The following is a 14861-nucleotide window of genomic DNA, read 5'->3' as shown; positions in this document are numbered from 1 at the left end:
CAGACAATAGGAAACGGCTCTAGACCGGACTGTTTCCCCAGGGCTAGGCTCTCCCTACCTAAGAGAGAACCCATGTGTTTTTCTTCTTCGCAGTGTGTAGTTTAAAATCATTTGCTTTGTAGGCAACAATCCACAGGGCTGGGCACGTACCCAATTGACTGATTGGTAAGAGAGTCAAATATTTGTTGATGGAAAAAGCTTCAAGTTTCGTTTAGAAATGGCTCATGAAGATAAACATCTATTTTGAAGTTACATTGGTTGTGAGGCTTGAGATTTTACATCACCGTATATTTTTAGGGTCCTTTACATTTTTCAGTGTTGTTGAAAAGCAATTTATTGTTCACCATGTGCCATGGTAGTTCCCCAACTTGAAGGCAAAGACTGTTTGTGTTTCTCCCAGCACCTAACAGAGTGTTGAATGCATAGTAGATATTCAACAAATATTAATTTCAAGCATCTTTTGTAGCACAAATCATTTATTCTAGATCATTAACCTCAGAAATTCCAACTTAGTCACCTGCCAGGCCTAATTCCTCGTTTCAAGTAAGTGAGACACCGCTTAGGGCTGCCTGCGATCAGTGCATGCTGTGTGTTTTCGTGCGTATCTGCCTGGATTCCAGTGTGGCCAACTGACGATGATTGAAAAGTGAGTATCCAGCAGGCATTGCAGGGACCAATGTCTCATCAGAGACCCTGTTCACACATGCTCTTCACTTGGTGACTGGTTTTACAGGTGTCTGATGATAGCAAATATTTGTCTGTATTTCCTGGTGCGGAATTCTAGGCTCCTGACAGCTTTTGTGAAAAAGCATAGGCAGGAAAACCACTGTGTACTCTAGAGTTCTTCAAAAGTGAATTTCATCGCTGGCCAGAGTTTCAAGTACAGAGTCATTCTCTTGGTTAGTGCAGAAATAACTGCGCTACAGTAACTGACCAACAAAAGTGCCTTCCAGTTCTAAGTCTTGTTTAGTCTTACTTTGAGCCCTCCGTCACTTGGATTAGGGGCCTCCCTGTCATTGCTGGAAAGAACTTCAGGAAGCATCTCTTCCAGGTCTTTACCTAAGGGCCAATGTGGACGGTGTGTGCCCCGGACAGGTGTGTGGGTTGTGAACATACTGAAATAGGCTGCTCCCATGAGTAAAGAGTTGATGTCCTCAAGCATCATGAATGCCCTCCTGTCGCTCCCGTTCTTTCCTGGAACCCTATAAACTCTCCACACCCTGATCGAGCAATGAAAGGGTTAATGCCTGGCCCAGCCCCGGGGGTGGTGGGTGGGGGCCTCCAGCTCTGCTGCTGCTGGGACTCTGCCACGTTGGGTGGGAGGTGAGGTATTTTGATTGTCACTCTTGGCAGTGGGGTTCAGACTCAATGCACTGGAGAGCTGCATTGATGGGTTCCCAGCGAGGAAAGCTGTGCGAGGACGTGGCTGCTTCAGGAGAGTGAAGCTGGCTGCTGCTGGGGCTAATCCTGAGGAGGCTGCAGGAGGCTGAGAAACTCAACACATGGCAGGTGAGTAGTGTTTGTGGCTCTGCCTACAGAGAGCCTAGAGGTTCTGGGGGACATAAGTAGAAGGAGAGGCAGATGATGTCACTCCCGCATATGCACCCCTTCCATGGCTGTCCACCTGCCCAGGATAATTAAACCCCCGGGTGTGGCATCAGGCCCCCAGTCCTGGTCCTTGCCAGCCTCTCCACTCTCTCTGGCAGTCCCCCTGTTCCCCAGCCCCTCCTCCGCCCTCCTCCGCCCTCCTCCCTCCCTGCATCATGCTCTTCCCTCTACCTGGAATGTCCCGCTCTTTGTTACTGACAAGGGTCTACTCATCCTTTAAGACCAAGGTTCTCGGCCGGGCGCGGTGGCTTATGCCTGTAATCCCAGCACTTTGGGAGGCCGAGGCGGGCAGATCATGAGGTCAGGAGATCGAGATCATCCTGGCTAACACAGTGAAACCCCGTCTCTACTAAAATTACAAAAAATTAGCCGGGCGTGGTGGCAGGCGCCTGTAGTCCCACCTACTTGGGAGGCTGAGGCAGGAGAATGGCGTGAACCCGGGAGGCGGAGCTTGCAGTGAGCTGAGATGGCGCCACTGCACTCCAGCCTGGGTAACAGAGGGAGCCTCCATCTCAAAAGAAAAAAAAAATAAAAATAAAGGTTCTCCTCTTCTAAATTTTCTCCAACTCTTTTCCAAACAGCCCTGACCCTAGGGCCACCACTGCCCACCATGGTGCTTTTGCAAGGTTCAGGAGACCCCCAGAGAAGAGGCGCAGCAGAGGCAGCCCAGCAAGGGTGCAGGCTGTTCTTGAAGCTCCCTCCCCTGTTCAGCGAGGGCAGGGACAGGGCACCATCTGCACAGTGTCTACCCTCGCCCTGCCCCTTGCTCTTTCATTGCATGCTGGCACCTGGTGGACCTCAGCATTGCATTTCCTGCCCTCCCCTGCAACCATGGGTTTCCTTCTGTGCTTCCTCCCACTGGCCCATGAGTTCTCCCAAGGCAGGGCCTGTGACGTTGGTTTCTGTATCCCAAGTAGCTGTGATAAGTAATATGGATCCCATGGTAAGCTGCCCACAAATGTTTTTTTTAAAGGAGAAAGAGAGCTAGAGGGGAGGAGAGGGAATGGGTGGAGGGGAATTCCCTATAATCTGTCTACTCCTCCGGCTCTCCTGGTCCTCTGGGGCAGTGCTGCTTCAATGGACAATGGCAGCAATGGAGGAAGAAGAGGAAGGGAGGGCTTGGTGTGTCCTGGCTGTAAAGAGGGCTCCTCACCAGGCTCTCGCCAGCGCCCAGCCCCTGTAGACCCAGCCTCGTGTTTAGTTGCAGGGAGAACATATCTCTGGGGAGTGTTTGGGGAAGGGATCTCCCGGATATAGGAAAGCCTGGATTCTTCAGGGGACCAAAGCCCCCCCAGATAGGATGTCCGGCACATCCTCGGGCCTTCTCAGAGGAATAAGGTGCTGTGGGGCGTGTTAGAACCATACCCATCTTCCTGAGCATGGTCCCAGGCTGGGGCCACAATGAGGAACAAGGAGTCCCTGCCCTTGGGGAGTCCCAGTTCAGTGGGGATAAAAATCAATTACAGTACCATTCTGTACACACAGGGAAAAAAGTCTCCACAGTGCTGAGGCAGCCCCAGAGAAGAAGAGATCAATGCTGTTTGGGAATGGAAACTCACTCATAATGTGCAGGAAGGGAGGTCAGGAGTAAATGACACCTACCTTGGGTTTTAAAGAATGAATAAGGGTTAGGCAAACCAGTGCAGGATGGAAGGGAATTTTAGGCAGGACAAATGGCATATGCAAAGACAGTCATACATGAAAAGCAGCATGCCCAGGAAGACACAAACAGGGAGATAATGCTGGGAGCTTCAAGTACCAGGCAGGGAAAGTGAGAGATGGGGCAGAGGAGGTGGGTGGGAATGACAACACAAAAAATGGTAAACGGAGCTCAGAGGGATCTAGAATTTACCTGTTATCTTTATTCAATTTACACTTATTAAGCTCCTTCTATATGCGAGATATTTTTCTTCAAATTTTCCAGCAATCCTTATTCCCCCTTGTCACTAAGGAATGGGCACACCTTGGACACCACATGTCATCTGTACCCACTTTATAGAAGGGGAAACTGCAGCTCAGACTAGGTAAATGTGGTATCTGAGAGCTCCCAGTTGGTTAATGGCAGAACCAAGACTTGAACCCAGATCTCTAAATTTCCCAGTCCTGGCTCTGGTTCCAGACCCTTGCACTATGTGTGTAAAGCAGGCCCTTCAGAGCTGAAACCATTTCTTATTTATTGAGACCTGAAGTGGTTTGTGAAATGATACTCAGGTCAAAGGAATCCAGGATCTCTTTTGAAGCTCTAAATATCAAAGAGACTCATGATTTGGTCAAGAGACTCTTCCATCACATGTGCATAAGCAGAATTCTCTGCTTGCAAAAAAAGATGGGTTTGGGGGCTTGCAAGCACCTCCCTTTATGTTCCCATGGTTGCCCACTTCTGAGGCTGGCTTTTCAGTTGCTCAATAGTGGTTCCAGTTTGCAACGGTTCACCTTCAGGGTATTGATCCCTCTCTAGTTCTCTCATTGATGTCCCTGTCATTGAGTGAGCTGTTTCAGCAGTACTCCTGTTCTTTTTCAAAGTCACCCTCAGATGCCATCGATTCCATCAGCATTCTTTGCAGGCTGCGGCCTTATTGGTTTGCAAGGACAGCAAATATTGGGAATTTGGAAACAGCATGCTCCTGGCTTTCCTGGGGAGGGCTGGGCCCTGCAACCAGGTGGGCTTTGCTGAGACAGGAATGAGTGGCAGAAAATGACTGATTGTCTCTGGGTTACAGCTTCAACCGTTAGGGCTCCCTTGGCTTCTTGGGTGTAAGTCCTCCCTGCAGGACATAGAGACTGCATCTTTCTGCCTCCCTACCCGACCCCACATCCCCTGAGTGCCATCTTCATAACCGGGAGGCTGAGCTGGAAGTCAGCAAGCAGCCCCTGTGGCCAGGCTGTGCAGGATGCGATGTTCCAAACCACGCCCAGATCTGCACCCTGAGGCCCCTAGTTGTGTGGGGTAGTGGGCAATGCCCAGGTTTGCTGTCAGACAGGCAAGGTTCACACCTCAACACTGCCATTTCTAGTTATGTGACCTTGGGAAGGTTACCTGCTTTTCCTGAGCCTTTATTATTAAAAATTTATTATGAAATTTCATTTCAAAATGCACTGTCTAATATGGTAGCCACTAAGCACACATGGCTATTGAACGCTTGAAACGTGATGAGTCTGCATTGACATGTGCCGCTAGTATAACACACCTGGATTTCCTCCCTCCCCAGGTGCAACAGTGACCCGAGATGCAGTAGGGAGGGCTGTTTTCCATGCCCAGTGAGGCCTGCCCAGCTCCCATGTGGCCTTTATGGATGGCCTGCCTCCCAACTGGTACCTGGTCCCGTCACAGTCCCAGGACTCTAGACCTCGAGGCAGCCAGGTGGGTGCTACAGATGGTGACCTCTCGGTGGCACAGCCTGGCCCTGCAGCAGAATGCAAGGTTGGGGGCGGGGTGAAGAATGGAGTCTGGATTGTGCCAAAACAGGAGTTTCTATGTCTGGTCCTGCCACCGACTGCACCTGCATTGCTGCGTGACCTTGACAGCTACTCCTTCCACACCTGAACGTCCTCATCTGGAAACTGGACTTGCCTCCTATGGTTCCTGCAAACACAAAATGAGCTAACACCTTTGAGGTGTTTGGTATTGTCCTGGCACTTGGCAAACACATGATAAATATTAGCGATCACTTGCGAGGGGGTGTGGGGTTCGGGGGAGCTTTGCCCCTCCTCCCCCTCTCCAGGGCTGAACAGCAGTGAAGAGCTTTCTGCATAAGAGAGAGCAAGAGAGATAAATAAACCCACATCTTCCTCTGAAAGAGGCTCCTGCTGGCTGGCTGCTCACCTGACTAAGTCTCCCTCCCAGCCTCTCTTCACTCTCTGGTCCACCCTCAAGGGAACCAGGTCACACAGCCTCAGCACTTCCTGCATGCCAGTCTCTAGCTGGTGCCTTCCACTGGCTGAACCCCATAAGAAACTAGAGGGTGGCCGGGCCCCGTGGTTCATGCCTGTAATCCCAGCGCTTTGGGAGGCCAAGAGTTCAAGTCCAGCCTGGGCAACATGGTGAAACTCTGTCTCTACAAAAAATACAAAAATTAGCAGGGTGTGGTGGTGCTGAGCTTGGCAGGTGGAGGTTGCAGTGAGCTGAGATGGTGCCACTGTACTCCAGCCTGGGCGACAGAGCAAGACTCCGTCTCAAAAAAAAAAGATAAAGAAAAAGAAAAAAAAAAAAAGAAACTAGGGCCAGGCACGGTGGCTCACGCCTGTAATCCCAGCACTTTGGGAGGCCGAGGTGGGTGGATCATCTGAGGTCAGGAGTTCGAGACCAGCCTGGCCAACATGGTGAAACCCCATCTCTACTAAAAATACAAAAAGTAGCTGGGCGTGGTGGTGCGCACCTGTAGTCCCAACTACTTGGGAAGCTGAGGCAGGTGAATCACCTGAACCTGAGAGACGGAGGTTGCAGTGAGCTGAGATCACACCACTGCACTCCAGCCAGCCCAGGAGACAGAATGAGACCCTGTCTTAAAAAAAAAAAAAAAAAAAAGAAAGAAAGAAACTAGAGGACAAGGGATGCATTGATGTAGCTGGTATGCCCCAGCCTCTCTGGGCATAGTGCAGGGTGAAGAAGGGTGGGGACAATGCTGGAGGGGCATAGCACCTGTCCTCTGATCCAGATGACAGAGAAAGAAGTCACAATCTAGGGGTCAGAAAACCTGAGCCCTACCCCCAGGGTTTCCCCTGACTGATTGCGTAAATATGGGCAAGCCCCTGGTCTGCTCTGAGCCTTCGTTTTCCCATCTAGAAAATGACAAAGTTGGAGCGGTGACATCCAAGTTCCTTCCAAACCTAACACACTGTCTTTTACTGACACTGCTGCAGATGAAGTAACAAGGCAAAACTGTGTTTGTCATTAGCTCTCAGGGAAATGCAAATGAAACCTACAATGAGACACCACTTCACACCCACTAGGATGCATCAAAAGACAGCTACATATCAAAAAGACAGATCATAATGTGTTGATGAGGATGTGGAGGCACTGGAGCCCTTGTGTGCTGCTGATGGGAATGTTAAATGGGGCAGACACTTAACAGTGGCTGGAAAATTGTCTAGCAGTTCCTCAAAAGGCTAAACAGAGTTACCACGTGAGCCTGCCATTCCACCGCTGCATATGTTTCCAAGAGAAATGAAAGCATATGTACACACAAAAACTTGCACACAAATGCTCATAGCAACATTCATAATGCATTCCAGATAAACAAGATCGACAGGATGGAATGCTATTAGACAACAAAGGAAATAAAGTACAACATGCATAAACCTTGAAGACATTATGCTACATGAAAAAAGCCAGTGGCCAAAGGGCTAATATCCAGAATCTACAAATAACTTAAACAAATTTACAAGAAAAAATCAAACAACCCCATCAAAAAGTGGGCAAAGGATATGGGCAGATGCTTCTCAAAAGAAAACATTTATGCAGCCAACAGACACATGAAAAAATGTTCATCATCACTGGCCATCAGAGAGGTGCAAGTCAAAACCACAATGAGATACCATCTCACACCAGTTAGAATGCAAACATTAAAAAGTCAGGAAACAACAGGTACTGGAGAGGATGTGGAGAAATAGGAACACTTTTACACTGTTGGTGGGACTGTAAACTAGTTCAACCATTGTGGAAGACAGTGTGGCAATTCCTCAGGGATCTAGAACTAGAAATACCATTTGACCCAGCCATCCCATTACCGGGTATATACCCAAAGGATTATAAATCATGCTGCTATAAAGACACATGCACATGTATGTTTATTGCGGCACTATTCACAATAGCAAAGACTTGGAACCAACCCAAATGTCCATCAGTGATAGACTGGATTAAGAAAATGTGGCACATATACACCATGGAACACTATGCCGCCATAAAAAAGGGTGAGTTCATGTTCTTTGTAGGCATATGGATGAAGCTGGAAACCATCATCCTGACCAAACTATCGCAAGGAAAATAAACAAACACCACATGTTCTCACTCACAGGTGGGAACTGAACAATGAGAACACATGGACACAGGGTGGGGAACATCACACACCGGGGCCTGTCGTGGGGTGGGGGGAGCGGGGAGGGATAGAATTAGGAGATATACCTAATGTAAATGACGAGTTAATGGGTGCAGCACACCAACATGGCACATGTATACATATGTAACAAACCTGCACATTGTGCACATGTACCCTAGAACTTCAAGTATAATCAAAAGAAAAGACAAGAAAAGAAAAGAAAAGAAAAAAGTCAGTGGGAAAAGGCCACACATTGTATGTGTGACCTGCCTACTTCCCTCTCCCTGATGCTTCCTCTCTGGTCAGCTCCTCTCTTTGGGTTCTGGTCAGCTCCTCTCTTTGGGTTCTGGTCATTTTTTTTTTCCCTTTGTCCCTCAGGACTAGGGGTGGTAACTGCTCCTTCTGTTTCTTACCCCAGGGAACTGCATCCATTAGTGATTGCCATAAACATTTTCCTCCACTTTGTGAATAGTTCTTGATTAAACTTTCCTCCTGTTTCCCAACTTGTGCATCTGTATCTTGATGCAGTGCCTTACTCTCCATCCATCCATCCATCCATCCATCCATCCATCCATCCATCCATCTATCCATTATCCATCCACCCATCCACCCATCCACCTATTCATCCATCCACTCATCCATCTATCCATCCATCTATCCAACCTCCCACCATCCATACCCCCATCCATCCATCCACCCAATCACCCATCCACCTATTCATCCATTCACTCATCGACCTATCCATCCATCCATCCATCCTTCCACCCTCCATCTAGTGCCCCATCCATCCATGCACCCATCCATTCACTCTTCCATTCAGAAGCACAGTGCAGAGTTCATTCTGGATGCTCAGTATATTCCGCAAACACTGAGTCTGTACTGCTCAGTAGGTGGCCAGTGCTAGGCCCTATGCCAGGAATATAGGTAATTAAAGCACAGCCTCTGTTCTCCAGAAGTTGGTGATACAGTCTAGGGATAAAAATAAAATATACATATCTCATGTCCTGTCTAGTGAGCCAAAAAAAGAAAGTGAGCCAAAAAAAGGAAAAGAAAAGAAAAGAAAAAGCCTTAGCAATTACTTAGCAAGATTAGCAATTACTTAGCAAGATTTGGAGACTTAGAGGGTACATTATGGGTTCTATTATTTTTAAGTTTTGAAGCAGTTTGGGAGTGTATGATGCTTCACCCTCCACAGTCTCCAAAAACCACCAAGAACTGAGCCTGCTATGAGCTGTCACTAGGCAGGGACCTAGCCTACTATTCTTCATATATCCGGGGCCCAGCACATAGTAGGTGCTCTGGGAAGTCAGCAGAATTTAATTAACTCTGACCTGAAGACAAGGCTCTACAAAAACGGAGATGTTGGGAATAGTCTATATTCAAAATGTTATAGTAACAAGCAGTCAGCCAAACTGCATGGTGGAAAGACTGCTCCGCCTCTCTCTCTTCTCCATCTCTGTGGTGACTGTTAACGGAACTGGTCAAGGTCGAACAGGGTCAAGCAAGCAGCAATATCCCAGGGACTCCGGCAGCTGCAGCTTAGGGTTTATACCACTGCGTGGAGGTCTTCTGTATTTCAGATTGTGAATATTTGTGCATTATATGAGAGTCTTTTTTGTTATTGCGCAAATACGATAAAGACATTATTTTTAAGAAAGAAAAATAAACCATCCCTTTGGGGTTTAAACCATCCAATGGGACTGATTGAATGTTTGCATTTCCCTTCCAGGCTTTGTCTATTTCCATAAGCATTTCATCCTCCTCCGTGGTAATCACAGTGAACCTATAATTTTGTATTCTGCTTATAATACCTTTTTAAAAAAAGCATTGTTCTTTCACAGAGATTCCGTGCTTGGGGCCAATCTTTGTTGGCATATCAGTTTTCCTCTTAGGAGCACATCATGGAAAAGACAATGGGAGATGTTTTCATTGCTTCTATTGGGTGTCTGTGAAATGCTTTGTTTCTACAGACTAAGGAGTTAGCATAAGAACAGAACAGAACAGACTTTTCATACAGATTATTCGTATTGTTATCTCAATGGGGTGTTTTATTTGTATGGGAGGAAACCTCCCATATAAATCAAGTGGACACAGCATGGATGTTAGCCTGAACAACCAGGATTTTTATTCTGAGATAGTCGCTAGCTGTGTGACCTTGGGCCGCTAACCTAAATCTCTGGTCATCAGTTTCTATCTCTGAAAGTAAGAACAACATCTTCTTCTAGAACTGGGGAGAGGAGAGAATGACGTGAGATAGAGATGTGTTGTGTGTGTGTGACTCTATAGAACTATAGTTCTCTGAATGATACTGAGATTAACCTTGGGCAAGCCTCTCTGATCCTTGGCTTATATACATGTGAAATGAGAAAATAAAGGTCCCAGTGAGACTGAATGAGATCATGGGTACAAAAGTGTCCTGTTAGTGAAAATGCATCTGGTCATCATTCCACTACATCTTCCTATCTCTGTATTCTCTTGGCCTTAGAAAGTGGTGTGCAAATTTGGGGGTGAGTTGTGAAGTGCGTTCCACAACTGGAACCAGAACAGCCACTGACTGCCTTGGGCCAGCAGCTTCCGGAGCCCAAACTTGGACCTCTGCATGCCTCCTGGAGCCCCAGCTCTAAGTACTGGGGTATGGTGCTGAATGGGGCTGGGAGGCTGTCAGCTTTCCCAGCTGCGTCTGTGTGCTGCGCTGTCTCCAGGGCCCAGTTCTCCAGGAGCAGGAGCAGGTATGCTGAGGACTCCATGAGAGCCAGCCTTCTGAATAGCAGCAAGTTTGTGGGGGCACCTGGGGACAGGGTCTGGGACAGCCCAGTCCAGCCCAGGCAGGGGAGACGGCAACGGCAGCAACTCTGCTAGAAATGACATGCAGATGTTGGCTGAAAGCCATCTACCCTCCCTCCTTCCTTTTCTTTCACCTTCCCTTTCTTTCCCACTCTCCCTCCTGTCTTCTCTACTCCACTTTTCTCCTTTCTTCCACAGTGCTTATGGCTGCCTACGTGATGCCAAGCATCATGCAGTATTAGCAGCCACACGCTGCTTACCCGGAAAACTGGACTTTTGTGCTCACAGGCTTTAAGAGAGATGGGGACAGCCTGGACTGCATGCAGAGGGAGCCACTAGGGCTGCTGGGGAGGTTCAAGACACGTCACAGGGGATACCTGAAGGACTGAGGCTATAGCTTGGAGGAGACTCTGAAAACTGTTATCATATATTTGAAGAACTGTCCATTGAAAGAAGAACAAACAAAATTTTTTCCCAGCCAGGCATGGTGGTTCACAACTGTAATCCCAGAACTTTGGGAGGCTGAGGCAGGCAGATCAACTTGAGGCCAGGAGTTCGAGACCAGGCTGGCCAACATCGCGAAACAACATCTCTACTGAAAATACAACAAATTAGCTGGGTGTGGTGGTGTGTGCCTGTAGTCCCAGCTTGGGAGGCTGAGGCCCGAGAATTGCTTGAGCCAGAGAGGTGGAGGTTGCAGTGAGCTGAGAGCATGCCACTGCACTCCAGCCTGGGTGACAGAGCCAGACCCCGTCTCAAAAAAAAAAAAAATTTTTTTTTGTTTTCTGTGAAACCCAAAAGGAACAATTAGGTAGAGAGTTTCAGCTCTGTATCTGAGAGTTGTTTCATAATCTGAATTGTCCCAAGGTGGAAGAGGCTTCCCTGGAAGGTGAGTTCCTTGTCACCAAAGACCCTCAAGGACAGCAGGGACCACTCGGTGGCCAGAATGCTGGAGAGGGGAATTCAAACTTCTGTTGCAGTGGGAGCACGTCAGACTCGATGACTGTCAGACTCTGGTCTTCCTTTCGATCTTTGAGCTGAGAGTGGAAGAAGATGAAGTGTGACTCAGCTATTCGACCACGCCACAACCCCAAGCGTCTTTAGTTTTTGTTCTGATTTTCATCTTCAGTAGCTGGCTGGCTGGGCATGAGTAATTCCAACTCCCCGGGCCGGGTGCACTTCACAGGCATGTTTCAGAATTAAATAGAACCTATGGCTCCAAGCCCACCTTGACTGTGGTCACCAAAGATGCTTACCCTGACCCTGGGGTAAGAAATGAGCCCTTGGAGCGTCCTGGTTGTGCCCAACCCTCACTGATGTGACTGGCAGCCACCACCACAGTCTGCAGCCCCAGGCAGGGGAGCCTCCCCCTCCAAAGTTCTAGAGGGTTTTAAAAAATGTTTAAAGACATTTGCAGCAAAACAAAATCAATTATCAAGTTTTGAGTCACCTCTCTTGCAAATAGAAACTTTTCTGTAAGAACTGTTTCTACTAGGCTGGGTGTGGTGGCTCATGCCTATAATCCCAGCACTTTAGGAGGCCGAGGTGGGCAGATCATGAAGTCAGGAGTTCGAGACCAACCTGGCCAACATAGTGAAATCCTGTCTCTGCTAAAAATACAAAAAATTAGCTGGTCGTGGTGGCATGCACTTATAGTCCCATCTACTTGGGAGGCTGAGGCAGGAGAATCACTTGAACCCAGAGGCAGAGGTTGCAGTGGGCCGAGATCGCACCATTGCACTCCAGCCTGGGAGACAGTGTGAGACTCTGTCTCAAAAAAAAAAAGAAAAAACAAAACAAAACAAAAAAACAAAGGACAAAAAAACGAAAGAACTGCTTCTACTGGGAAAGAAAACCAGGGAGAAAACCATTTATAGATTATCTCAGATTTGCAAATGAGAACCACAGGCCTGACCCCAGTTCACCTACGCCAGGGCTGAGTCTACACAGTCAACAGCCTCAGGATGCAGGGATGAGTCAGTGTGAAACAAAGACTCATCCCCCATCTGACGGAGCCCCTTCCCTGCTGTGCTCAGCCTGCACAGAGTCTGCTTCTAGACAACCCAGACAGCCAGAAGCCAATGCATCTGACTGAGAGGAGTGGCTAGTAACTTCCCTTTTTAAAAGCTTTCCTATTGGCTGCGCATGGTGGCTCACGCCTGTAATCCCAGCACTTCAGGAGGTGGAGATCGGCGGATAGACTTGAGGTCGGGAGTTTGAGACCATCCTGGCCAACATGGCGAAGCCCCATCTCTGCTAAAAATACAAAAAGTAGCTGGGTGTGGTGGTGCACGCCTGTAGTCCCAGCTACTTGGGGTGCTGAGGCACGAAAATCACTTGAGCTTGGGAGGCGGAGGTTGCAGTGAGCCTAGAAGACAGAGCAAGACTCCATCTCAAAACAAAAACCAAATAAACAAAACACCTTTCTTATTGAGGGGCAGCACATCTGCCACCAAGCATGCTTCTGATGGTCCCTCTAGAAGTCTCTTCCCCGGTATCTGGATTTGAGTGGGATGACAAAAAGGCTGAACATGGCTGGAGCCTATCCTATGGCTTCTGTCCCCTAAGTCCCCAGAGCTCCTCTGGTGTCTGTCCTCTCTGAAGCTTGGTTCTTCAGCTTTTCCATTAGGACTGTGAGTTCCCTCACATGCAGAGGTCGCTTCTGTTGTTTACAATCAAAGAACCTTGACAAAGAGAAAGTGCCCACTTGGTCCCCATAGCTCCAGGGCCAGTGTGTGGCCTGACACACAGTAAAGTTCAAAAATGTTTAACTAAGTTGAACTGTGATGACTCCCCCATTTCAGTCTGGGGATCAGAGACAGAGTTGCCTGGGTGTCCTTGATGGAAGAAGCTCTTCCTGATCACTTTGGCTTGAACAGCACTTGCAGGAGAACCTGCTCAGTGCCCTTGGCCCCAGGCCGGGGGTGCCACATGACTCTGTGCAAAGCTTTGCAGAATAATGGGACCCTCACCCCATCTCGAGAGCTTGCTTCCTCCTTCCTGTTTGGCATGAGCCCGATGCCAAGGCCCTGTGGAATTCTGACCCAAGTTTCCCACTTCCAGCCTTCCCAAAACAAAGTTTCTACTTCTCTCCTGCCTCTCTGTTCAACCCCTAACTACCCAATTCTGCCTCTTCTAGGAGTTCTCAAAACACTAATAACAGTATTTGAGTGTATTAGCTCACTGAATGTACAGGAATGTTAAGAATCAGAAATCAAATTGGATTTCATAAAAATGAGGGTTTAGAAGGAAGGTTTTAATATAGGCGATTAAGTTGTAGGCTCCAGAATGGGGGAAGGTGTGAAGCCCCACACCTTTTCTCTCTTCTCCAGTGCAGGCTCCATCCAGCACTCACTGTCAATATTACTCCCATGGAAGTTGGTTAATCACTGCTGCAAGGCGGCCTCCAGGGGTGGTGTGGTATTGTTTCTTAACTGCGCGCAAGGCTTGAGGACTTAACTCCTCTTTGTCCCTCCACCTTCTGCTCACAGAGGGTAGAGATTGTCTCACTCATCTCTGAACACACGAAAAAGCAGCTCAGTAAATGAGCAGTGGATAGATGATGCCTCCTGGAGCCTATTATTGCTTTCCTTTTTTTTCCCAAATGTAACCTTGTTTATAGACATTTCTCATAAAAGTAGAGAAAATTGCATACTACCATATTATACCTACCACCCAGCTTCAACAATGATCATCATTTTGCTATTTTTATTTCATCTACACTCGCACCAACATTTTTTTTTTTTTTTTTGCTAGAGTCTTTTAAAGCAAATCTCAGTCATCATGTAATTTCTTCCATAAAGATTTCAGTATAGATTTCTAATAGGAAAGGACTTAAAAAAACAAACTCAACTACATGCCATTCTCAGACCTAACAGAATATATTTCTTTTTCTTTTTTGAGGCGGGTGGGCAGGGGGAAATGGCGTCTTGCTCTGTCGCCTAGGCTAGAGTATCATAGCTCGCCGCAACCTCAACCTCCTGGGCTCAAGCAATCCTCCCACCTCAGTCTTCTGACTAGCTGGGACCACAGGCACATGCCACCACGCCCAGCTAATTTTTAAATTTTTTGTAGAGACAGGGTCTCCCTATGTTGCCCCAGCTGTTCTTGAACTCCTGGGCTCCAGTGATCTTCCCACCTTGGCCTCTCAAAGTGCTGAGATTACAGGGGTAAGCCACTGCGCCCAGCCAATAAATTTCTTAATATTATCCCACATGTAGGCCACATTCAGTTTTCCTCCGTTGTCTCAAAACAGTCTTTTTACAGTTGGTTTGTTCAATTTAGGATCCTTAAAAGAGTAAGTGTGGTGTTGGATGGGTATATTTCTTATGTCTGTTCCCCTTCTTTTTTTTTGTTTTTGTTTTTTTTTAAATGTCATTTAATTGTGGAAGAAACCAGGCCATGAGTCCTGCAGACATTTTCCACAGTTGTTTG

The 14861-nt window shown here is 47.6% G+C and overlaps 1 long non-coding RNA gene across 2 annotated transcripts in view; it reads left to right on the top strand.

The window, feature by feature from the left end:
* Window positions 1-14861, top strand: part of LOC134733614 (uncharacterized) — a 74793-nt gene that overhangs the window by 5157 nt on the left and 54775 nt on the right. The window contains exon 3 of one of the 2 annotated variants that reach the window (XR_010117269.1): window positions 4818-4969. The exons of the other annotated variant lie outside the window; for it this stretch is intronic. This is a non-coding gene — a long non-coding RNA (uncharacterized lncRNA). The remainder of the gene's footprint in view (window positions 1-4817; window positions 4970-14861) is intronic. 2 annotated transcript variants of the gene reach the window in all.

Source organism: Symphalangus syndactylus, chromosome 18 (genome assembly GCF_028878055.3).
Source record: "Symphalangus syndactylus isolate Jambi chromosome 18, NHGRI_mSymSyn1-v2.1_pri, whole genome shotgun sequence".
In the NCBI taxonomy this organism is placed as follows: Eukaryota; Metazoa; Chordata; class Mammalia; order Primates; family Hylobatidae; genus Symphalangus; species Symphalangus syndactylus.
The sequence above is the reverse complement of the archived record's forward strand: the minus strand, read 5'-3'. Positions and strand labels throughout refer to the sequence as shown.